Source organism: Chroicocephalus ridibundus, chromosome 4 (assembly GCF_963924245.1).
Source record: "Chroicocephalus ridibundus chromosome 4, bChrRid1.1, whole genome shotgun sequence".
In the NCBI taxonomy this organism is placed as follows: Eukaryota; Metazoa; Chordata; class Aves; order Charadriiformes; family Laridae; genus Chroicocephalus; species Chroicocephalus ridibundus.
The window spans coordinates 42745436-42769614 of record NC_086287.1 but is presented as its reverse complement, the minus strand read 5'-3'; the positions used below and the strand labels follow the sequence as shown (position 1 = coordinate 42769614).

The window sequence follows — 24179 nt, the reverse complement described above, 5'->3', positions numbered from 1 at the left end:
ATTTAAAGCAGATTTTAATTTGAAACACTGAGGTAAAACCCCTGGTGACCTTTCAAATTCAGGAAGAACCAAGTGCAATAATTGATGCAAGTCCCTTCCATCATCCTCTTCATTTTTTCTAAATACAGCATAAAATGCCAATTGATTTTTTTTCAGTTGCAACCCTAGTACACATTCCTGGGAAGCTAAAGTTCAGAGTTCCTTCCTCTGCGGTTCCATAGGAAGCTTTTCCATTTAAATCCAGACACATTTATTGAAAATGGTGCAGAAATGGCAGCTAAGCAGAGTCCAAGACAGCAGAGAACATTTTTAAAAGTCTGCCAATATTAAAACCTGCGAGAAAAACATTCAGGTTTTTTACTTTCTGGAGAGTGTGCACTTCTAAGAATTCCTTCTTTATCTGTCAAAGCTTACAGATCACATCTCTTGGGAACAGCTAGCATTTTAAGACTCTTTTTCTTCTGAGTTTCTGAAATTAGGTCATTCTTTTTACTATTGTCACCTTTTAGCAGAGTCAAGCTTCTTTTATCAAAACCTTATCTTCTCGCAACACGCTTCAGAGAAAACTTCCCATCAACTTCTCTTCAGTTTGGATTTTCTAGGGAAACTTGCACAACTACTAAAAAATTTTCCAAATACAGTTTCGATATTAAAAAAATAAATCCATTATTAGCTGAGTTACTGTGCTTCGAATCAATGTATTTTTCCTCTGGAGCTCAACATTTTACAAAAAGGACCTAGCAGAGCAAGCGCCTCGCACAATCTGCACTGTTCTCATTAGACTTAGCTGGTACCACATTTCAGAAAGCTGCTGAAATAGTAGGAATGATTCCGACCATATTCATGCCATATCACTAGTATTTTATTGACTTCACCAAACTACTCGAAATTTGCATCAGCATAGGTCAGCTAATACTCAGGGCACGTGCGCCAAGTGGAAACAGGGATACCTGGGCTTATTCTGCACTGAGATTTCTGGGATTTTTATCCAAAGTCAGCTGCGCGTGAACCTGCAGCACTATCTTGTGCTGAACAGGCAGTAACCCTGCAGCGCTGCACCGTGTCCTGCTGCCATGGCTCCCTGCTCGTGGGTGGATGCCCAGCCCTTGCTCCAATATGTACTGTAGACATTGCCTCATGACCACTATCTCTGTGCTGATTAAATATCACAGGATCCAGTTCAGCAGCACAGGAATCCTATTTCTTGTTGATTGAATCCTGTTGGTTTTATTGGAATTAGTCCAGATTTGGACAAGCCTAAAGCAGCGATGAATCAGACGAAATGCTTCCGAACTCTAGTCTGCAAAAGACCAAGCTCTACCATCCCTTGTTTTCAAAACATGTTTGGGGAGGGTTTTTTTTGTTTGTTTGTTGGGGTTTTTTTAAAGAAGATTTTCAGTTCTTTACAACTCAAAGACTTAATTATTCTGCTGGGTAAATTAGGAACACATACTGGTTTGCCTCCTGCATAATCCCTTCAAAGAACTCTAACATATTTCCCAGTCCTTCAAAACAAGTGAGCAATTTCAAAATGTCAAGCTGAATTTGGCATGAGAATAAAATTAAGAAATTGCCTTTTATTTTCATCACATCACTGTAGCAAGGATGCACACTGCAAATATTCTTCCCAAATAGGAAAACAAGCAATGGAAAAGTAACTAGCAATTTCTTCCTTCTGTGTAACTGTAGCCTCCCAGCAAACAATTTTCCAGCTGGCAGCTGGTCTGCTTGTACCATTTTCTTCCTATTAGTCCTGGTTTAATCTCAGAGCTATCAGGGCCAAGTGGGACATGGCTGCTACACTGATGAGATCTTCCAGTTCCTAGCTGATGGATGACCCACCAGGGCACAGCACCAGCCCACACACGCTGCTCCACCACCACCAAAGTAAGGCCAGGCATCCTGATAGGAGAGCCTGAGGGGGAAACGCAGGACTTCTGCACTGTGGTTGTTCTCCAGGGAGCACGCACTCTGGTCTAAATAAGAAGCAACAGAAAAGTAAATTTCTCCATTTCCAAATCATACGATGTTCACATTTTCCATTTCTTGGTAGTCTCCACAAAATCCTGCTCTCACTTGGTGGGGACGCGAAGAGGAATAAGTTAGACTGTTAGGATTTAGGAACGAATGTACCCTAAAAGGCAGATGTCTGTTAAGAGGCTATGCATGGACTATATGATTTCAGAGACCCTCCAATGGAATTATGCACTGTATCTTGCACAGGGTAGGCTGAAGCATGGAAAAGTGCTTACAGATATACCACGAGCCATGAGAAATTAACACAGTTATTTTTGAGTTGTGACACTCGCCAACACTTTACTGAAGAGCAGGAACCTTTTGATGGAAATGGTGTCTGTTTCAGGTATGCACAGCAAAGCACGGCTTGCGAGCATCACTCTGCTCCAGCTCAGCTCTAAAAAGGAGCTGGGAGCTTTCAAAACTGGAGATCAGGCCATAAATACACCCATATGTTATTCCGTCTAATTCTTCTAAAATAAAAGCAACCACGTAAGTGACGAGGGGGCCTAGATTACCTTCCCCACATAACCGTTTCCTGCCGAGGACGAAAGAGGCAAGCACAGAGACCAGAGGCTATAGAAGGATCAGATTAAATGCTGCTGTGCAACACTTGAGCAGCTGGGGAGCTCAATGGATGGCTTCTCCGGCCTTTTTACGAAGTACAACAGAAAATGCAAGAACACAAAAGCAGTGGTGCTGGGTCAGACCAGAAATCCACCCAGTCCTGGACCCTGCCTAAAACACTGATCGATAGCACATGCCTAGAGAAAACTGCAAGGACTAGGCATTTGCAAAGATGGTTCTTCTAAATCTATTCCTGTGCACTAATTGTGGCTCATGGACACTTTATTTGGTACTCAGGCTCGAAGGAAAATTAAAAAAAAAAAAAAGCCTCCTTCCCACTGACTGCAGAAGAACATCTCTACAGGTACAGAACTGACAGAGCAAGTCTCATCCTTGGTCCAACTGCCCCTTGTAATGCAGTAGTGTTACAGCTGACAATTTCATGCCACTTCAACGTTAAGGTTGCCTTCAGGCACTCAAATGTGTTCATAAAGCTACTTTGACAAACGAAAAAAAAACGAGCAGAGGAAGGAGTAAATCACCTGCCCGCAGCCATGAGAAAAGTCAGCAGGAGAGTAGCAAATCCATAGTTTAGTGGTTTGATTCTGCTTTAAAACCAGAGTCTATCCTTAATTTTATACTTCACTCATGAAGCCTTCAAAAAAAGCTAGAGAAACTGAAGACTATTATTGCTTTCACATTATGCCTGAAAGCGCCATTTGCATGGCTGTAGAGACAATGACATTACAGATGGTGACAAAAATCAAGGTAATGGTTTGTAAAGTGGTGTGACTACAGGCTGTTTAGCTATCCCTTGCCAAATTCATCATTAAGGTCTTCATTCAGAAAAGCATGACAGCATACCCACACCATTCCTATTAAGTAGAGCATTTAAGTGTGTATTTAACTTTAGGCATCTGCCTAAATTCTGAATCACTTATTTTGGGAGTCAGGTGTAGGCCCTTTCAAAGAGGGATGATTTGCTGATGCGGTAACTACATAAGATCATAAAATGTAAACACAAAGGAAATAATTCGGAATCTTTCAGGAATAATACCATCCCACCATACAAGCTAACTGGGCAGGGCCTCAAGCTGAACCAGTAGAGGGAACCCACATGCTGCACACTCCGGCTGCCACCCAGCAGAAGTGAAGTTATTCATACACAAACACAGCAGTGTGTGCTCCTGCTTTTAAGCTGCAGCACAGCCTGCTTCTGCTAGAACATCCTAGAAAGACACAGCGTTCTTAGCTGCCTCATGGTCTACCATGGATATACGGACATTTCAGTCTACATACATGGAATTTCTTAAATTCATTTTTAAAGGACAAATATATTAAATGTAGTGTGTTTGTACAGCATAATCTGATTTATCTCCAACTTTACTATTTCATTTGCCTTATGCCTGTCTTCTATTACACCACATAATCTAATGTTCACGGTATGCACAATGATGAAGAACACCTGAAAGGAAGGAAGACACGTAAGGACCCAATCCACAAAGTTGCTATCTTAATATTTTATATATAGAGAGCTGTTTGGTACCACATTTGTACTGTTTTCTCACTGTATATATTGTTTTGGGAGTGGGGGGTTGTTGCCATTGATACAGGTTTTTCTGGCACAAAAGATGTACAAGTGGGTGTTTCTTTCGCACTGCCTGAGAATTTCTTCTGCTAAAGTATTTCGGAAGAGCTACAGTGGGTTTCCCATGAGTTTTCTGGCAGCCTACACGAATCTCTTTTCAGCATCTTGCACTGAATTTCCATGTGAAAACAGATTACCCTAAGACAATTACAATGTCAACTGATTAAGAAACTCCTGCACTGTCTAGGGTTGTGGAATTTATTTTAAAAGGACAATGAGGACTTTGTGGACAAGTGAACACACTTGAAAGACTTTAGAAACCTTGAAAATTGTTTTTTTCTTATAGCCTCACATTCTGTGGGATAGAGCTATTGGCTTCTCCCTTAAGTTAAATTCAGTCAACCACAAACCACGTCTTTCCTGTTGGACTGTCCACAGCAAAGTTTCACACACTCTTTCCACAAGAGTGCATCTGTATCTATTCCTCCTGCAGGTGCGAGCACTCCACAGATACTCCACAGAGTGATAAAGGCAGCAGAGCCATGTGAAATGAGTGCATGGAGTCAGAGGAACCCTCCACCGAGTCAGACCAATAGGAACTTCGCACCCACTTTATCCACTGCCTTCATGACTCTGTAAAACATGATCAGCCCTCCTTCAGCCTTCTCTCCAAACTGAGGAATCTCAGTTATCTCAGCACCTCCTCATAAAATGGCTGCTTTATGTCCTTGATGATCTCAGTTGCCCTTTCCTCTGTATGTTCTCGAATTCCACCATGTCCTCCTTGAGACATGGGCACCAGAAACATTAGCTTGCATAGACTTCATATCAGGGCAAAAGTATTTGCTGGCTTCCCTAATGCAATTTCTATCAAAAAATCTGTAATTCCCTCCAGCCCTGTTCCTCCTCAAAGATACTCTGCTGCCGACACCTGTTGTCAGCAGTGAGGGTAGTTTAAAGGGGAGCGAACACGGTCTAGTGAAAATACTCTCAAGGCCACATCGCAGGCAGCTGGATTTCATAAACTGAAATGGGTTATATCCCCCTCCACCCCCAGCAAAATAAAGGAAACAGGAGAAAAAGAAGGGTTTTTTGCATGGATGCAAACCCAGAAAATTTGTCACAGGTGTTACTTGCACAACTCCCTGATTCGCCTGGAGACAAAGGATGAACTCAGGGGGTTAGGAACCATAAAGTGAGAAGTTCATTCTCCTAATGTTTATATGGGGAAAGAAAAGTAGAACCCTCTTGTATTTTTAGACCAGAAACACGAGGCCATAACTTATTACATCAAGCACTGATGTAGGTTTGGGGAGGGGAAAAAAATAGTAGGTTCTGGCTTAATTTGGAAGGACACTGGATGAATCCAAAAGCAGCAAATCCAAAAGGTCTGTGCTTCTGTGATTTGTAATGGGATATTGTAATAGCTGGATAAAAGTAGATTTATATGGCCTGTATGTAATTTAGATCCAAAAGGAGAGCTAGTGTCACTTATAACGAGCCTTAGCTGTGAGGTATGTCCCCCATTCTCTTGCTTGTCAGGCATTTCAATTATCTCGCTTGTACTTAGTTATAAATAAAGCTGCAAGGAGATGTCCTAATCCAGGCTGTCTGGAAAAACCAGGGGCTCAAAGGAGCCAAGATTCACGTGTACAATTATTGCGTTTTAACTCAGAACTACTCAAGTCAGTGATTATATTCATACATTTTACTACCACAAAAGTGCAGTTATATTTATCCCACCAGTGACACTCAATAGTCACCGCTGTCTCTTGATTTGAAAGGCAAAAAACTCTAAGACATCCCCCATTTCCAACAGCTGGCTTTCTGGCCAAGGGAAGTTCAGCCTCACTCTAAAAAAGCTCATCATTTCAGACACTGACAACTGTGCTACTCTCTGAATTGCAAGACACTTGTACTAATATTGACTTAGTTCTACAGCCGCCTTCTTTCTCCTTTCATCTCCTCTCCATAGTTTGTCCTGCGCTTTGTCACATGCAACATCTCTCTCATTTCAAAAGACTATTATATGAATAAAAAATTTTATAGCATTCATAATGTAGAATATATCTATTTTATGCTTCATATAATACTATACATACATATGAGATAGCACCACTTACATATTACCAAATTAAATGGATTCTATTTTGCTGCTTTGCAAATATATTTCCTGGCAAGTCAAAAGCTTTTTACAGAGAAGATTACATTCCTGAATATTAAATTCAACATACAGTAACAGGAACATTCTCTAGTCCTTTCTCACAGGAACATTCTCTAGTCCTTTCTCACATACTTACTTGCAGGCAGCCTTTGCTAAGATTTATCTCTTGTTTGTTAAAACTCTTTTTAGCTTTAATAAGCTACAGTTTCAAAATATTAGCTACAATTACAAAATACAGACGCTCGAAAGTCAATTCTTGAACTGAGAAGACTACTATTTTCTCACCTGCACATCCCTCTAGACTATTGAGATCCCAGGAGATGCAGCTCAGAACAGCAGCTTGTGCACAGAGCCTGCCTAGCAAAGGTAAGGGCAATGAGCGGAGGGGAGTAAATACCCAACCTTAACACCACCCAGAAACAGGGCAGCCTCACCTACCTGCAGTGATTTCACCTGAGCAGTTGCCTTCCGGGAGCTTTCCTAAAGATGATGTCTATAAGTAGCCAACCAAGAACCACAAAGTACAGATAATTTTAAACTGGGCAGACAACCACCTCTACCTTTAAAACGTCTAAAATGCAATCCTGAAAGGTACAAAACAATATTAAATTACCAGAGGACACCTGTTTTCACCTCTTGAAATTCAAAGAGCTAATTAATAATGTTTTGTTTTTCTATGACTGGAGGGCAGGTTAAATTTAACCTAATTCCTCTGCCACAGAAGGTGACAGCATTTAAAGGCACCGACACCAGCATTTTCTTACTCTGTTACTTAACACTTCTGGATGTACAACTTTCCAGTAGTATAAGGAAGCACATACTGCTCCACTACTAATTTGTTTCAAATTTAAACTAGGAATGAGATCCCTCATGGTAACCTCAAACATCACACAGCACTTTACCAAGTACCTATCTTCCCAACAAGGACACAGGGCTTGGATCCACTGTGTACTTTTCCATCTGACATTGGTGTGTTTACAAAATTTAATTACCCTTCCATGACAGATGGGAACTGCTACGTCAATAACTGGTACGACTCTGCTATAGTGTCTTTAGGACCACAACAATGCTCTGGCCGGTTACTGTATTTTTCCACCCTGGGGGTAGTTAAGCACTGGAGGAGGGTGTTCCCACAAAACTGAGAATTGTCTAGCCAAAGGGTGTCCTGAAGTGGCAAACAGCCAAGGTAAGGCCAGGCCAGCTCCCAAAAAGGGGTTTTTTGGAAAATGGCCTCATTAGAATGACGGTGTGAACGTTGGTAGATACCTCACAAAAAGGGTGCAACTTGTTAGGAAGCTGTAAAAATATTTTTCAAGAGTGCTGCCGTTCTCAGAAATTACACTTTGCCTTAAAAGGCTGCTGAACCAATGGTTATTATTGGCACTCGACAAATAACATAAACAGTAACTACCGTGGAAATGACCTGGATTTATACCATGGAAATGACTATCAGCTATGCTGGTAACCTGTCTCCTGAACTGTCTGCTAAGCAAAAAAAGGTAACTCCAGACCAGTACAATATTTACACATACACATAATATTGCTAATTGTGTGATTGCCCTGCTAGAAGAAAGAGAAAAATGGAGCTCCCTCATAATTTCTTGAGTTTGGAGCACACTTTGCAGTTGTGCTAAACTATGAAACAACAGGGACAGCGAAGGGATGTGAACGAATTGGTTGCCCTTGCAAGAGATCCGCTCAAACGTACCATGTACTTCCCAGCTTAGCGTAAGTGATGAGCAAGCACATATACATACACACATGCGACCCTCCCACCAAGGGATATATATGCATTTTATAAGGATGAAGGTGTGCCCCTCTTTAAAGAATGCTTTGCAAGGAGGGCGGGAAGCAGAGGTTTTGCCATTATTTGTTATTATTTATAACATTATTTTTTATATATATTATAATATTGTTATATTATAATATTATTGCATTTGAAAGCATCTGCCTAAAAACATTTTAATTGCTTACCAGCTACAAATGAATGTATTGCAAGCGGACATAAATATAGATTCATTTTGAGGCAATTGGCATGATTACTTTCCTTAAGTAATGAAAATTACGATATAAACCAAAGTCATAAACTGAATGAAATGATTGACTCCTGAACCACCATCCAAGCATTAAAATCTCCAAACTGGTAGTAAAACACTTTTATGTTCAAGTAAATATTTCTTCCTTCTACTGATGCTTAAACCTAGGAATTCTTGGTGGAAATTGTTACCACTGGAATTTTTTATCAACATAATTAATAATGAAAACAACCACAAAAACAACTGCTAATGATTATGCTATAAATTTAATTAATAGCAATGAAAAAAGTGACACTTTAATTGACTCGAGTGTTATACACAAGTGTAATACAGGACAGTCAGGCAACCATGGGACTATATTAATCCCTGTGATAATAGAAAAACTGTAAGTGGGAGGGTGAGGGAAGACGTATTTTTTTGCAAATCATATAAACACCAAGAATGTCATCTATATTATTACTAATTTTTATGCGTTCACTATAAAGAGCTGAAGGCAAGTTAAAAGTTTGATTAGGTGCTGGGAAGACATGTACAGAAAATACTTCATAAAAGTATATAGTATATATGTACAGTATGTAGAAAGTATAGCAGTTATCTGAAAGATGCTCTAACGTCCCCAAACAAACTCATCGTGAAAGAGAAGGAACAGGAACTGGAAGAGCAAAGAGCCACACATGGTAAAAGTTGTTAGTGCTACTAAAGCTGCATTTATGTAATTTAAACGATTCAGAAAATTAGTGCAGAAGAAACACAAGTAAGAGTGAGGAAACGATTTCTATCTTTAATAAATGTAGGGAGGATGGATTTGCCCTGAGAGAAGTCAGAAGGACAAAGCAGCCCTGGAGCAGAAAACAGAAGCTTCCCAATCCCCAACCAGTTCATCTATTGGAGTAGCTGGGGGGACCATCTTTCAGAATTACCTAGAATTTCCATTTACTGTTTAAGATTTCCCCTTTGTAACACTGACCGTAGCTTTACATGCAAGAATAGAAACCGATTTGCTTAATTTAATCTGTTTTGGTTTAAGCTTGCTCTATGATATTATTGCTCTCAGGTAACTTGCAACACTCTGTGAGCGATGTATCTCCTTAATAAAGGGCTGAGAATTCAGCAGCACGTCTTCTGCTGCTGTCTGATTTCACACAGCGCTTACCACTGAGCAGAACTGCTGATGTTTGTTTTTTTTAAATGGGGGGAGGGGCGGCAGGGAGGATTGCACAAGTTGGACTTCAAAATGGCACAGTACATTGCTATGCTCCACAGTTGGCATTGCTTGAGGAGAAGCTGTGGCCTTGGTTCTGCAACCTGGGGTGGGGACCTCAGTTCCACCCCCTCAGGAGCACCGTCCCCAGAGCATCCCCCTGAAGGCAGCACAGACCAGCAGGGGTCCCCCAGCACCCAGCCCTCTGGGGTGCCCGCAATGGCTTCATCACACACAGCACTGTTCTCCCTCCTTCATGTGGTGGCTCTGCTGGTGTGGTAACCCTGCACCTGCCCTTCTCTGCTGTCTCCTGCCTCCACAGGCCCCTCCAGGACTTGACAGGCTTAACAGTACAAAAATACAGAGATTAACTCAGATCATATTTCTAGGTATGAGTCTGGAAAGACAAGGCCATAAAGGAAACAAACACAAAACACAACCTGAGCATCCACTGAGGAAGGAGCCACCCCTTGGCTGGTTCCACCACCCATCGCCAGGATCTCTTCCATCACGCCAAGCCCCATGGACTCACACTGCGGAGAGTGACTGCACTCTTCCTGAGCTCTGCCTGCACCTCTCCATCCTTAAATTCCTCCAGAGGTAAAGTTTGGATATGAGCGCGAACACCTGTGGCTGTGAATGCCTGGGACTCAGCAGCTGGGGTCTGAGTTGTGATGTCCCTGCCCAGTACTCCACTGACCAGGAATGTAAGCGCCAGGGATGAGTCTTTACCCAGGGTCCTTACTCTGGCTGCTGCTCTACCCCATCTCCAGTGCTCCTTCTGTTAAAGGACTATCATTGCATTCATAGTAAGTTTGACACCACGCTCAGTTACACAGACTTTCTGCAAAACTCATTTGGTGTTCGTTACTGTATTTCTGGTGTGATTCCGCAGACCAGGGGCTGGGTACCTGGTTAATCCCACTGCCTCATCCGGCTTTCCACCTTCTGAGGCAGGAAATTTTTGCTCAGGTTCCTCTGTCATGCTTATCATCTGGTTTTCTATTTTCTGAATCCTCAACTGTTTAATTAAAAGGAAGCTGATAATTATAGAATTAAAGTTTAAACCTTTGAGTTATTTCTTGACAGTGCTTCGTTTGCTTATTTAAATGAGGTGCCCGATACGTGCATTCCAGCTACCCAGCCACCCAGAAATCCTGTTTTACCGTGCTGAAGAAAGGGACCTGTTTTGAAGGTTTTTTTCCTGTGATATTTTGAATCATCATGACAATTCTTGAAGAATAGATAGCTATTTACCTCCTTGACACAAAACAGAGGTGGTTACTGTATGTCTGTATGAAGCAGGCTCAGATAAGAGCTTTTTTCTGGCTTCCCTTTCTGGGGATTGGGTGTGCTGCTAATCCTTACGATTCTCTCAGTTACTCCAGTGACTGACACGTTACAGAAACCATCTAATACCCCTAATCATCTGTGAGACAGAGCTAAGTGAGCCACTATGAATGCTGAGCAAGGATTTGTCGATTTTAAACTTCCAGAATTAGAAAAATTCTGATATTTTGATACAAAGAAGGGGTGTCTGACTGAAGAATAACTGTTCTCACAACAGTTTAATTTCTTATATACTCTCAGCTGCTAAAATATTATTATCCCTTCTTACACAATATTACATTTCGGTGTGTTTGGTGGAAAAGCACATTACTTCACAGAACGCAAGTGTATCATCAGAGGGAGAAGTTACTAGATCTGTGTTTATATCTCTTTTAATGCAACTATGGACACTAAGGCACTTCAGGCAAAATCCTGAGGGGTCAAAGAAAACTCAAAACAAAAATGACCGAAACATAACCAGGTATATACAAGAGAGAGAAAATACTGCCATTTAAACATAATATGCTTGGATATATTTCAGTGCTTTCCTGTTACTTGAAACAACTTGCATTATCTTTGTAAAAATGCAATAGTGAAGATGAGGAAGATTATCACATAAGGTTTCTGTGATATTATATTTTAGAATTAATATTCTGATTTTACATAATTAAATCCCTTATAGCAGACCAAAAAGAAAGACACCTATCAAATAGTTGGCTAAAACAACTTTTTAAACTTTCTCTGATTTCCAGAAAAAGGTTTCCACAGAAATAAAACTAAAGAAAGAAAACATTCACAGTTAAAGTCAAACACCAGAAAATACAAGGCTGTTAAATGATTCTCCCTTTTGCTACCAAACATAAGTAAACAATGCTTTGAAATTATCAAGTCAATGTTTGGATCAAAACTGCAAATGTTTTTTCTCCTGTGAAGGCATTTAAAAAATAAAAGAACAAAAATAAAAATAGTGAATTGTTGTTCCCAGCCATTTGTTACATTAGTGTTTCCCAAACATAAGATGAAGTTAGCCAGAAGACTCTTATGGTAGCCCTCTCATGCAGAATTCCACCAGACTCAGCAAGTTTGCCTTGTCAGGATCCATGCAAACATCTTCCAGCAACTCTCCTCAGCTTTGCTCTGCGGTCCCCTGTCTCCTTTCATCTGCATTTTCTTTAAATCTTGGGATTCAAGAAATTCCAAATCTGAACGCAGCAGCCTGCCCTGGACTTGGTCATGTTGGCCTTTTCTCAGTGCCATCATCTGATCACTCTGATGCTCTGTGAGTTTGATGCCAAGACAAGCCTAGGTAGTTTTAAAGATGTTCACTCTACGAATGACCACTTTGGGTGGACAAGGTCTGAGTTAAGAAGGCCATGACATCCACAGCTTGATAACTAAATAACGAGTGGTCACGATGGTACAGCCCTCCAATCCACAACACCTTGGTAAAATTCAGTTGCTTTCAGGTTTCAGTTCAAACATGTAAATCTATACACCCACCCGACTGTCATCAGCTTCCTTACATAAACACAAACCAGGATTCAATACGTCATACTTGAGACCTCAGGACATGGCTACTGTACATATAAGTGAGAGGTGCAGTATCAAGGAATTTACCTTCCTTCAGTAAGCAGAAAATCTGTTCCATGCTGAATAAATTTGCCTTTCAAACTACGTGACATAGCTGAACCACCCTCCAATGGCTGGTGTGCTCATATATAGTTTATTCACATGTATGAGTAAGTAGATAAAAACCTGACTGTGTGCACAGGCAGAAATACTAGATGTAGTTCAAGTGTCTTGTGGGACCACCGACACAAACACCAGCAAGCGCCCATGACACAGTCCTGACTCAAGTCAGCACTCCTGCTCTCACTGCCCCAGCCATGGGGATGGCAATCACAGCCGTGCTCTGCAGTCACCACGGGAGCAGATTGTACGCAGGTGGCACCACCTCCCACAAGAGCTTTGGTTTTTGTCAGCCTACCCCTGCAATTCTTGGACTCCGTTTTTTAGAAGGCTCGTCTGAGCAAGAAGAAACAGCACAAAGGAGAGTGTTTGGGGTTTTGAAATGTTTAGTCACTACTGTCCTCAGAAAAATGTGAACTTGTCAAGCTGCTGAACACAGGCTGGCCACGGTGGGCTTCAAGCTTGGTACTTCTTTTATGGCAATCTCTCATGGGAAGGCAGGAGAAATACTCTCAAGTAATATGCCACATCACCGGCGTATTTCTGTTGTTTAGACAGTAAGAAATGGGTATGAGCTGTGACAGGCACTAGCCAGCTACCACTGAAAGCCCAAGTAGTACGAGTCTGGCACAGTCACCTTTGTCTCCCTGTACTACCAGTGCTACCAGGTATTGTTGGTGATCACCTGGGTCTCACGGATTTGGAAGACTCCAGGAGGCAGCAGACTCCAGCTCCACAGGCATTTCTGAGCGGCTGGGAAAAGCCCAGCAGTTGCAGTGCCCTCCAGCAGTCCCAGAGCATAAGCTCCTCCAGCATTAGCCAGAGTCTGGTGGGGCAGAGACTGAGAAAGGGAACTTGGGTTAAAGAGTCCTGCCAACTTCAGCTGCCACAACTCCGGCTTCAGTATGCCTGAGGGACTCATCCTTTTCCTTGTTGCATATCTGTAAGACAGCACTCATGTTTGTGCCTGTAAGAAATAATCATAGCCATCATCATGCCCAACTACTTTTTAGTCAAACTAATGACATATCTGGAAAATACAGAAGCTCCTGATCTTCTTACATTCAATTTAAAGACATATATTGGGACTGATCTGGGTAGTGCTGCCACACACAGATTGATGGACAGATACAACAAAGTGGATGACAACCCTTCTTTATGGCCCGAGAACTTCCTGTCCTGTGGTCTCTCTGCAGTTACTGTGGGCAAACTGATTTAGCTGGGTAAGACTGTTGAAAAGCATGACTCCAAGGCTCGTAGTCAGCACCGGCCCTCCTCAGGAAAGTTCGGATGGGCAGTTCAATGATATTCTTATGAACAGAGTAACACTAACGCTCTCTCTCTGCCCTCCCTCCTTTCTCTTCCCTTGCCCTCATCCAAATCCTAGAGCAAGAAGAGTCCACCAGGTCTCTGCCTACTTCTGGCCATGGTATGAGATGGGTTGTTTAAAAGTATCTGTACCTTTGGCAGGGAATGGAGAAATAAAAAGAATCCCTGCTTACAGAGGGTACAATGTCTCCAGAGGAACAGGAGTTGGCTTGTGGTAACTTGGGTTATCTCCTTTCCCAAAGTGAGGTCTGACAGCACCAAAAGATGCAGTCAGATCCCACTGCTGAAGTACACACGCTGAGTGAGTACTCTCAAGTGATTCAACCCAGTCAAATTTTCTCTACAATTTATTATAAAGGAAGCATTTTACACAACAGGAATGTCACCACTCTGCACCTGGCATAATTTGATTTCAGGAAGTCCCTTCTTACTGATCTTAGTTTTAAATTAAACCAAGTTTTGCAAATATTTCTTGCTTTAAGTATTTCCTGCCCTCACTGCACTTTCCCTTCCTTTCCCTGAGCAGGCTAGGTATCCTCGTCAAGTAAGAGCCTCTTCAGTAAGCAAGAGCATCACAGGTTGATACACAACACAAGGACATCTGAATAGAATTTTTCAAAAATCTCCACTGCCCAAGCCTCCTGGTAGCACAGGGCTGTCCCCCCACCTGTATCCCCCTCTCTTCCAATCCATCCACCACAGAAACCAGAAAAAGCAACAAATACTCTTGTGCCTTCTTGAAAATAATAAGCCCGATCTACGCTGATCACACAGTCCTAACACAGTAATTAGCATGACGTTTGCTAGCACAAAGCAAACCTTCTGACCAACAGCCATATGCCAATAGTTTCCAAGTCTGGCAGCTCAGAAAAAAAACCACCTCGCTATACCCATTTCCCCTTCAAAGCTGGTAAAAATACATTTTAATTATAAAAATGTACAAGGAAATGCTTAGCAAATAACTTACTGAACTGCTGTGGTTCTGTTGTGTTACACCTATTTAGCAGTCAGGTGTGGCTTCTGGGTTTGAAATATTCAAGGAGAAAGGAAAATTTCTGTTACAAAATATCTGTGGACATTAACCTAAATGACAGACATGCTCAGTGGAATTTCCCTTTCATAAACATCACTTATTACTTATAGCAATAATTCAACCTATAAACCAAAATACTAGTCTCCAAAGACTATTTCTTCATTGCAGTTACAATCTCAACGAAAAGCCCAGAGCTTTGCCTGGAAGATAACTACAGGCGAGGGGACCAAAAAAGCCACGTTACTTATGTGAACTGTCAAAATGTGAGGCACAAGAGATTTTGCTTCCATTCATACTTCTTATTTAGGACTTTTGCTTTTCTATAGCTCTAGAATCAGTGATTATGTAGGCATAACAATTCAGATGAGATTTTTCTAAGCTGACCCTTACAACACGTTTAGCAAGACTGCGTTATTTTAAACATTGTTCTTTAAATGTGGCTTCTGCCCTTCAAAAGGCTTTGCAGATAACAAGCTACAGGAATTTTTTTCTCCCATTCAGTTTCTCACTCGATATATTAAAATATAAAACCCAAACTACAGTGTAAAGATAAAGAAGCAACTTCATAAAGCATGGGAGGAATTTAAATAAACTCATTACACAAATCATTGTATTAGGCTTACAGAGGCCAATCTTTTGTTTAAAGGAAAGGAGATCTATATTTAGTGAACGGTGAAGATAGGGAAGCAGAAAAGATTTGATGTTACAGACAACATACAGAGTTATTAGACAAATCGTAACTGTGCAAAAAGCTGCAAAGAAAGCCCTCAGCCTTCATCTCCAGAGGTACAGCAACCCCATGCTGAAGCTAAAAGCTTCTGCAGCCCAAAAGAGTAGACCTGGCCTCATCCTCCCTTTGCCCCTCTCTGTCTGGGAGGCACCTCACGCAAGGCTGATCCCTGCTGTGTTTCCCCAGGGAAGATGATGTGTCTCTCCAGCACCTGAAAACCGAGACCACTGCTAGATCCATTTCTCTCCTTTATGCCCTCTAGTTTCTTTACATGCAGACGTACACCTGTCCCCACGTAGCCAGCCATACACATGTGGACACCGCGGCAATTCCCCCTCTGACTGCGGGAGCCAGCTTCATGCTCCTGGGGCAGACAGGCTGAATTTACGAGCTAACTGCTGAAACAGGGACAGGAGGTTTCTGTGAATTGGGGTAAATGACAATGGTATTTTTATTCATATACATGTATAAAAGCTATCATTAAGGTGGGACTCTGAGCATTGCTAGGTGCCAGACTTTGCCCCTAAGGTGGACTTTTCCCTCGTTCTTCCTCCTGTGTTATGGTAAGAAGGGTGAGAAATCACCCACCAAATCTGACGCTTGGCTCAGAGCTGTCTTCAAGCATGTAATTTCTTGCAGTCTCCTGAAACCAAACCATTCTTATTTATAGCAGACGTTAATTATTGTTTCCTTATCATCAGGGTTACATGCAAACTGATTTGTGCGTCTGTAAGCCTCATGTTGGTCTTTGTTACTTCGTTTGTTAGTGACTAATTTAAAATGTTTCATTAAGCCTGAAACAAAAGAACTGAGGCAGGAGGTTAAACCATCACTGCGGGATTCCTCCATTCTCTGACTCCTGTTGGTATTTGAAGAGGACAGAAAATCCTTTGGACGCTGCGGATGTAATCCGACAGCCCAGTCTCTCCCCCACGCTGAATTTACAACTTCCAGTTGTAGCCTTTGCAGTCTGACATCCCTTTAATCCCTCTGCACGATGGAACTGCCATGTATGGATCAGGCCATGCTCTTCAAAACCAAGGCACGTATTCCCACTCAATATAACAGAATATACTATGTTATCTTCTGCTTCAGCAGGGCCACGCGCTGGCTTTACGCGTAGACTGCTATCTTCGCTAAAACCTGAAGCAAGATGTGATTTGTTTTCAAGGAATAGCATGACGTCAACATCCTTCAAAAATCTAGCTAATTTCATAGACATCATCTCCCAGGCACCCTTGAGCCACGGCTCTAATGTTACCTATCCCAGATGTTTCAACTTCATACTCTACTAATAAAGGTTGTTCTATAGCTTTCACTTTATGTCTCTATAAACCTCCATCTCCTCTGCAAGTGCATTTGCATGAATACAGGTACATGGAAAGATGGCAGGAGATTCCTCTCTCTTTTGCTGAATCACCTGTTTGTTCAGTAACCTTTTCTTTTGGGGAGGGGTGGGCAAGGATTCATGTGAAGGGGAAGACGGATCTCTCTCCTCATTATTATTTTGTTTCTGGGTTATGGCAAGGGAAGTACTTGACCTGATAAAGTCCTGTCTGCTGCTTGCCGAAATGCTAAAGACATGACCTGAAACCACACAGTCTTCTAAAAATCTCCCCCCGTGTCAGTCTACTATTTGGCACCTATTTCAGATTGTTGGAAGAGTATCCCCCCTGGTGAGTTTCCAATGGCTGCTGCCATGGGCCCAGCATATGCAGTAGAATATATATACACCACCAAGGGCACCATTAGCTACCTGTGGCAACACATCAGTCTAAGTGTCTGTCTTTTTACTGTGGCTCTGGCCATTCCTCTCCCTTTTTCATTTTCTTTCTCTTTCCCCGCCCCCCCTCTCTTTTTTTCTCTCCTGGAATAGGCGTCAACTTCCACAACCATGCATCTGGAAAATGAATATTTAACGAAACTTAATGAAAACTTCCTGCTCTAAAAAGCATTTAAGCATTTCCAAACCAAACAAGCTACATCACCCATCATTTTCAACCCATGTAGATGTCCAAGTAATCAGTTAAGGGTGCACAGAGTGGTATTAAAATCCTGATATCAAACGAGTCAGTTGTTTTCCATTTACAATGTGCTCTATAAATTATGTGGGTTTTTTAACTTATCTAGAGAGGTATGATATGCAACTAGGCCTAGTAAATCAGAATTTTACTGTTAACTCAGTATTGGGTTTAGAATTTCAGATTAAGGAGTTCAAGTACTCTTGCCCTATAAAGATGTTTTCTTTTTCCAGTCTCTAGGTAGATACCAAGCTATGGGAAAAGACTTACACATCTCAAAGGCATTAAGATTCTTTGATTCAGCACACATACTCCTTTTAGAAAAGGAAGACGGACTGTAAATTTACAGATATTAGTATATTCTACCTAAATACGTACTTAAATTTACCAAAAAGAAAAACTGCAACTAAGAGAAATCCTGACTACGGCAGAACTGCCTATGAAAAGTGGTTAGGATTTTGTTGTTCCCTTCTTTTGCCTGTTTCTCTTCTACTTAGAAATCAGCAACATGTCCATATTACTACAGTGTGACCTGTAAATTTCCAATTTAAAAAAGCTGAAAAATCTGAAGAATAACTGTGGATGTCCTTTTCTGAAATTGGCGGTCATGTTTATGTTCCGCTATTAGTGCACTTATTTCTAAGCACCTTCTCTATCTCATCAGAACAATAATAGAAAAAAGGTTTATGTTGGAAGCAAAGATTTGTTTCTCCTAGAAATCCATTATCCCTTCTGTCAACCTGTCATTTACCTTTTCCCACAGCATTGCAGTGCTGTGGAATCTGAATGTTCATACAGATTGACAATATTTTCACTATTTTTAACAAGTCATAGAGTCAGCTCCTTTCAGAGGAGATAGGAAAAAAGGCAGAAAAAACTTCTGATAATTTATTCACCTCCTATTTCACATTGGTTAGTATTCTCTCTTTCTGCTTCTTGAACTAGCTGAAAATACTTAAAGGGTGTGTGTCAGGAGGATGGAGCCAGTCTTTTTTCAGTGGTGCCCAGGGACAGGACAAGAGGTAATGGACACAAGCTTGAGCATAGGAAGTTCCACCTAAACACATGGAGGAACTTCTTTACTTTGAGGGTGGCAGAGCACCGGAACAGGCTGCCCAGAGAGGTGGTGGAGTCTCCGTGTCTGGAGACATTCAAAACCCGCCTGGACGCGTTCCCGTGCAACCTGGTCTAGGTGACCCTGCTCTGGCAGGGGGCTTGGACTAGATGATCTCCAGAGGTCCCTTCCAACCCTATGATTCTGTGATAATAAAACCTGAGATACAGATAATCTACTTTCAAATGCTTTAAAATAAATGTAAATGCATGAAAGCTTAATACAATGAAACAAAACTGTCTGCAACAACAGGACCTATCCTGAGAAATTGTGACTTAGCGCTGCTCAGTTTTTCACAGAATCCTCCCAATCTCTGCTCACGTTGAACTCAGCGATGAGAACAATCTCATTTGCTGGCATTATAACTTAGTACGGTGACAGCACAAGATTCACCTGCCTTTACTGATGTTATGTTAATGTGCCTTTTTCCTAGACTCCGTTTAAGACCCTCCATGAACTTGGAGCCTTCACCGATGGAAGGACAGTGGCCAGGCTGGTGGGACAAGGCAAACCCAAGATATAATTGCTGCCTGGGGTTGGTCTGTTAATCACAAAAGTGCCTCTAAGCACCTACTTGTAGGGTTTCTAGGAGACACCTCAGCAAAAGGAGCGACAAGAGGTCAAAGTCAACAAAGAACTCGGGAAGCAAATACTTTTTCCTGCCTGTCCCTCCTTAGATGTGCATGATAAATGAAACTCCCACAGGTTACTGCTCCTACACTTTCCTCCAGCCAATAACTGCTCTCTTGAAGAGAGTGATTCAAGACAGAGTATTTAAGCCTGGTTATATAGCATACATTGTACACCGACGTGTGCTGCTTTCCAGACACCTTCTTTCATAAAATGCAACAGAACAATAACAAAAGAATAAAATATTTATGAAATAGGAAAGCTTAAATTAGTGTTTCTTTAAGGGAAGCAAAATGTGAAAGTTCTTGTCTGCTGGTTTGCCAAGAAATCGAACTTGATCTCCCTTACAGATGCTTTATACGAAGGTTACTATGCAGTTTGAATGGAAATACTGTTGATTTCTAGCAGTAGGACGGTGCAACCAGCTCTGCTGAGGGCCCAGCCTCAGTGATGACCTTGATCTGTCGCCAGCCTTGACTCTTGAGCTGTGAGAGGGACAGACAAATACTGAAGCCAGCAACTGGCACTGCAGCTGAGGAAATCAAAGTGCTTTATTTGTCTCCCATCCCTGTTAATTTTAAGTGAACAGAGGAAGGGAAATTATGCTACCACTACAGGCCAAGAGTTGCAGTTCTAACATCGAGTTGTTTTTTTAATTAATATGATTAAAATGCATTTTCTATCTAAAAATAAATTGAATATTCAGACTTGAATAACTGGAAGATGGGGAAAGGAGAACACATGCTCTAAAAGACTTCCAGGAAATCCTTGACAGCTTACTGAACCTAGTTTCCTTAAAAAATACTTCCTTGCTATTACTAGAATTGTTATGTCATCATACAGGATCCATGCAGATGGACATCTCCCTCCCCAACTCTCCGATGCCTCTTTCTCAGCCAGACATCAGATTTTTGTGGAGCCATGAATTCCTGTACAATATTGCTTGCAGGTGATGAAAAAACAACTCTGGCTGCCCTTATGACGTCCAAAATGTATTTAATGATTAAACAATGTCAGGGCTTTCCCATTTTCAGGACAAGACATAAAAGTAATTTTTTTTTTAATTACCTGTATCTGAAGTCACAGTTTAACACACACAGACACACACACACAGAGATACATACAAGCACACACGATTAAGGATTTTTTCCCCCTGTAAGGCAGAGAAAAGCAAGGAGGGAAGTTGGCAGATACTGTCATGACTGGCAGTAGCAATGTTGTGGCACTAATGCAGGTAGTCGTTACTCTGCCCTTTTCTTGGTCTTTAGAAAAAGAACATAATGACTAACAGCTGCTTTTTAAATACTTGCAAGGTAATTCAGCCACAACCATGGCAAATGCTATACATAGGGATGCAGTTCTTAGCATCCCCGTAGTACCTGACTTCTACTACCGCATTGGGCACAGAGGAGTTAAGTGTTTTACCCATCCTCACAGAGAGAATCAGTGTCATGGATAAGTGTAATAGGAATACTGGCCTGTACCTGTAATCACTGAGAGTACTCCCATTTCTTTACTCCCTGCATCTCCACTGTGCTTTCATATTCAGAAGTCCTTTCATTTCACCAGTACCAGCCACCCCTCTAACAGTGACATCACTTAAATTAATAGCAAATGACTAAAAAATATTCTCACTGACTCATTTTCCTTAATGAGACAATCGGTCTTATTCAGAGCAGTACACACGAGCTAAATAAACACACACTTATTGACTGCAACCAAATCGTGGCATACACTGTGAACAGATTTATTTTCTTCCAGATTCTTTGTATAAATAAAAAAGCAGATGTTACTTTTCTTGATCAGGTATGACTGCCTCTGTCACTGTGTTATGCTGCATGACGCACATGGAGATACTGTTTTCATTGCCCTCATTAGGATGCTCACATATAAGCCTGTAAGGCTGGTTAACTCTGTCAGCCCTTATAGCAATTGCAGGGCATAAAAGGCTGTTCTGAGCGGGTGTTTTTTCAGCTTTCTGAGCATGTCTCTTAATCTACGTGACCCACCACACAGTGGAAACTGCATTTATGCAGAATGAAAGTATAATTCTCCACCTCAGGAAGAAATTCCAGGACAGCAAAGAGGCATCCCTCAGCGAGCAGAAAATTCATTAAGCAGTTCAGATTTAAAAACAAGATCACGACTCATCATGGCAAGTTTTCTTGGGGGTGGCATCCTTTGGCAGCGAAGGGAGAAGGAGCTGGGAGGTCACATAAGACCATATGTTGTTCAGCTAAACCAACAAACATGATTTATTGGGTAATTTACAGTCCTTGTTCAGGTTAGTGCAAACTATACCCAATATTTTACTAGCTCCAGGTACAAAAGAGCAGGGCAGGAGGAATACCTGGCACCTATTTCCAGGGCGTGTAGTGGGAGGTGTGCTGAGGAAGGGGTATGGTGCCATGCCGTTCTGGAAGTCAGCATCTGCTTTAGAGGATTCTTTATCCTTGAAAAAGTGCAAGAAGATGGGTTTTCACACTGCTCTGGCCTCTCAGCACAACTATACTAAACAGAGTGATAACAAAACTAAGGAGTGGAACAACAAAAAGAGCCTTTCCCCAAAACCCAGCTTATGTGCTCAGCCAAGCCTCAGCACCAGCAACGTGGTTCACTCTCCTGGGGACTCCTTGCACATGGGCAAAGAGTATCCCACCAGGGCATTTCAGTGGCTGTGGAAATGTGAAATCTGGAGTTAATCTTGGCCGGCAAATGGAAGACTTTGCCTAACTGAAGTCTGGGAAAGCCTGAGCTCTCCTTACACTTTCCCCATTGCAATACAACCATACCGACAGAAGCATTTTTCTTTTTTAATTCCCCTTAATTTCATCTCAGCACATCTTTGCCTAACAAGCATTTTTCCTCTTTTGATCCTGCTGCGTCTCCGTACTTGCAGGACCGTTCTGCCCCTCATACTTTTAGGTAAAAGTAAGTTAAGCCTGAATGCTGTTTTGTGCTGTACAGCAGATACCCTGCAAGAGCAGTAGCTGCATATTATATAAAGCCAACATCCTCCATGAACTATATTCCTGTGGGCCAATTTGGTCCATGAAGGTCTCCATAAAAAACACAGACATGGGATGGAAGGCATTCAAGAGCCAAAACTGTAGTAGTGGCCAACCACAACCTGTGCAGAGAAAGTGAGACAGGTAGGGATCAGGAACTGACAATTTATCTTTTTTTTAAAGGGAAGTGCATCAGGAAAATAGGAGATCTACCTCCCAAATTAAGCATCTAACTCATCTTCGCTAGATGACACTATGCCATACCCCACCTTCTCAGCTTGGACTTTCGGCATTCTTCAGTGTCAAGGTGAAGACCAGGCATTTCAGAAATTTCAGCTGTAAAACAGCCAATCTTCACATGTTAATAAAAATACATAGTACTAACAACAGGAGATGGATCGACAGCTCTGGAACGCTTTATGTGTTCATCAAAAAGTCGCAACATTAATGCAGACTTCTCTTGTGAATCACGGTCCCACTACTAAATGTCTCAAAAAACAATCTACTGATAAAGTCCGTGGATGAGTGGGGAAAATTCACACCATTGACTAGCCAAGACTTAGAGGCATTCAGCACTCCATGCTTTAAGATAACTCAAATATTTCTTATTCTAGGGATTGTGCAAGGCTGTTGTACTTCAGACAACACAGCATAAGCAGTTCATAATGCGATGCTTTTATAAACAAATCAGAGTCTGCTTTAGAATGAAAATTTGTGGAAGATGGTAGAGATCGGTTTATTTTGTGTGCTGTAGAAGTATGACTTAATAATTTCATTTAAAAACCTGCTTTTTTATGGGTTTACTTCTTTTTTTTGATTAAAAAAAAAAAAGCTAGTACTCACAAATAGCATCTTTTTACGTAAGAAAAAAATGAAACGAGAGCATTCCTATCACACTTTTAGAATTGTTTTCTCTTTACCAGCCTTTGAAACAAATTTAAATATCAAGCTAGTTATTAGGTAATGATGAGAGGATATTTACCTTTCTACGGTGTCTGAAATCCACAAGACTGTCTGCTGCAGCTGGGAACTGCATCCTAAACTCTTGAGGGAAAACGTGTAGTGAAATTAAGTCCTGTGACCAATTCATTTGGGTTCAATGGACTGAATTCAGAGCATCAACTATTTACAGCAGGAGTCTTTTATAACCCTTAGTAATAATAGTTTGTCCAGCAAACTAGAGTAGCTATATGAGACGCAGACGCTTAGGTTTAATCCTGATGGCAATTCTGAGAGCCAGGAGAGATGATAAAATAAGTATTCGTGTAGTTGCAGATGATACGGAAAAGATAGGCCTACCTCTCAGCGCCTGGTGCCGGTAGCACACATGGACAGTGAGAACGGGTATCCCCGTACTTTGACCTCTGGTGCCACGAGTGGTTGGACTGAAATAATTCACAGGGCTACAGATGACTCACGCTCACATACTAAAGATAATTTATTTTGGTAGGGAGGATTTGTTTAACATCAGGCCAATGAGCTTGTTCTGAAATTTGCCACACAGAAGATGAAATCCCTGACTAATTAATGAACTTCTAGTTTTCCACTTCCCGCACACCACAGGCTTCCTCATTAGGACAAAGGTGCTGAATCTCTGCTACAGGTGAGGAAAGTTACATGAAGTATTCTGCTTTTCAGTGAACCGCGCATATTGAATTGGCTAATTGAAGTAGCTTTAACAATACAGTAGCACTTTCCATTCCCAGAGCACTTTACTGTTGCAG

The 24179-nt window shown here is 41.5% G+C and overlaps 1 protein-coding gene across 7 annotated transcripts in view; it reads right to left on the bottom strand.

Moving 5' to 3' along the window:
* Window positions 1-24179, bottom strand: part of RGS6 (regulator of G protein signaling 6) — a 292576-nt gene that overhangs the window by 145964 nt on the left and 122433 nt on the right. The window contains exon 1 of one of the 7 annotated variants that reach the window (XM_063331465.1): window positions 6774-6878. The exons of the other annotated variants lie outside the window; for them this stretch is intronic. The gene's annotated coding sequence lies outside the window, so the exon portion shown is untranslated. Of the gene's footprint in view, window positions 1-6773; window positions 6879-24179 lie in introns of those variants that run through there. 7 annotated transcript variants of the gene reach the window in all.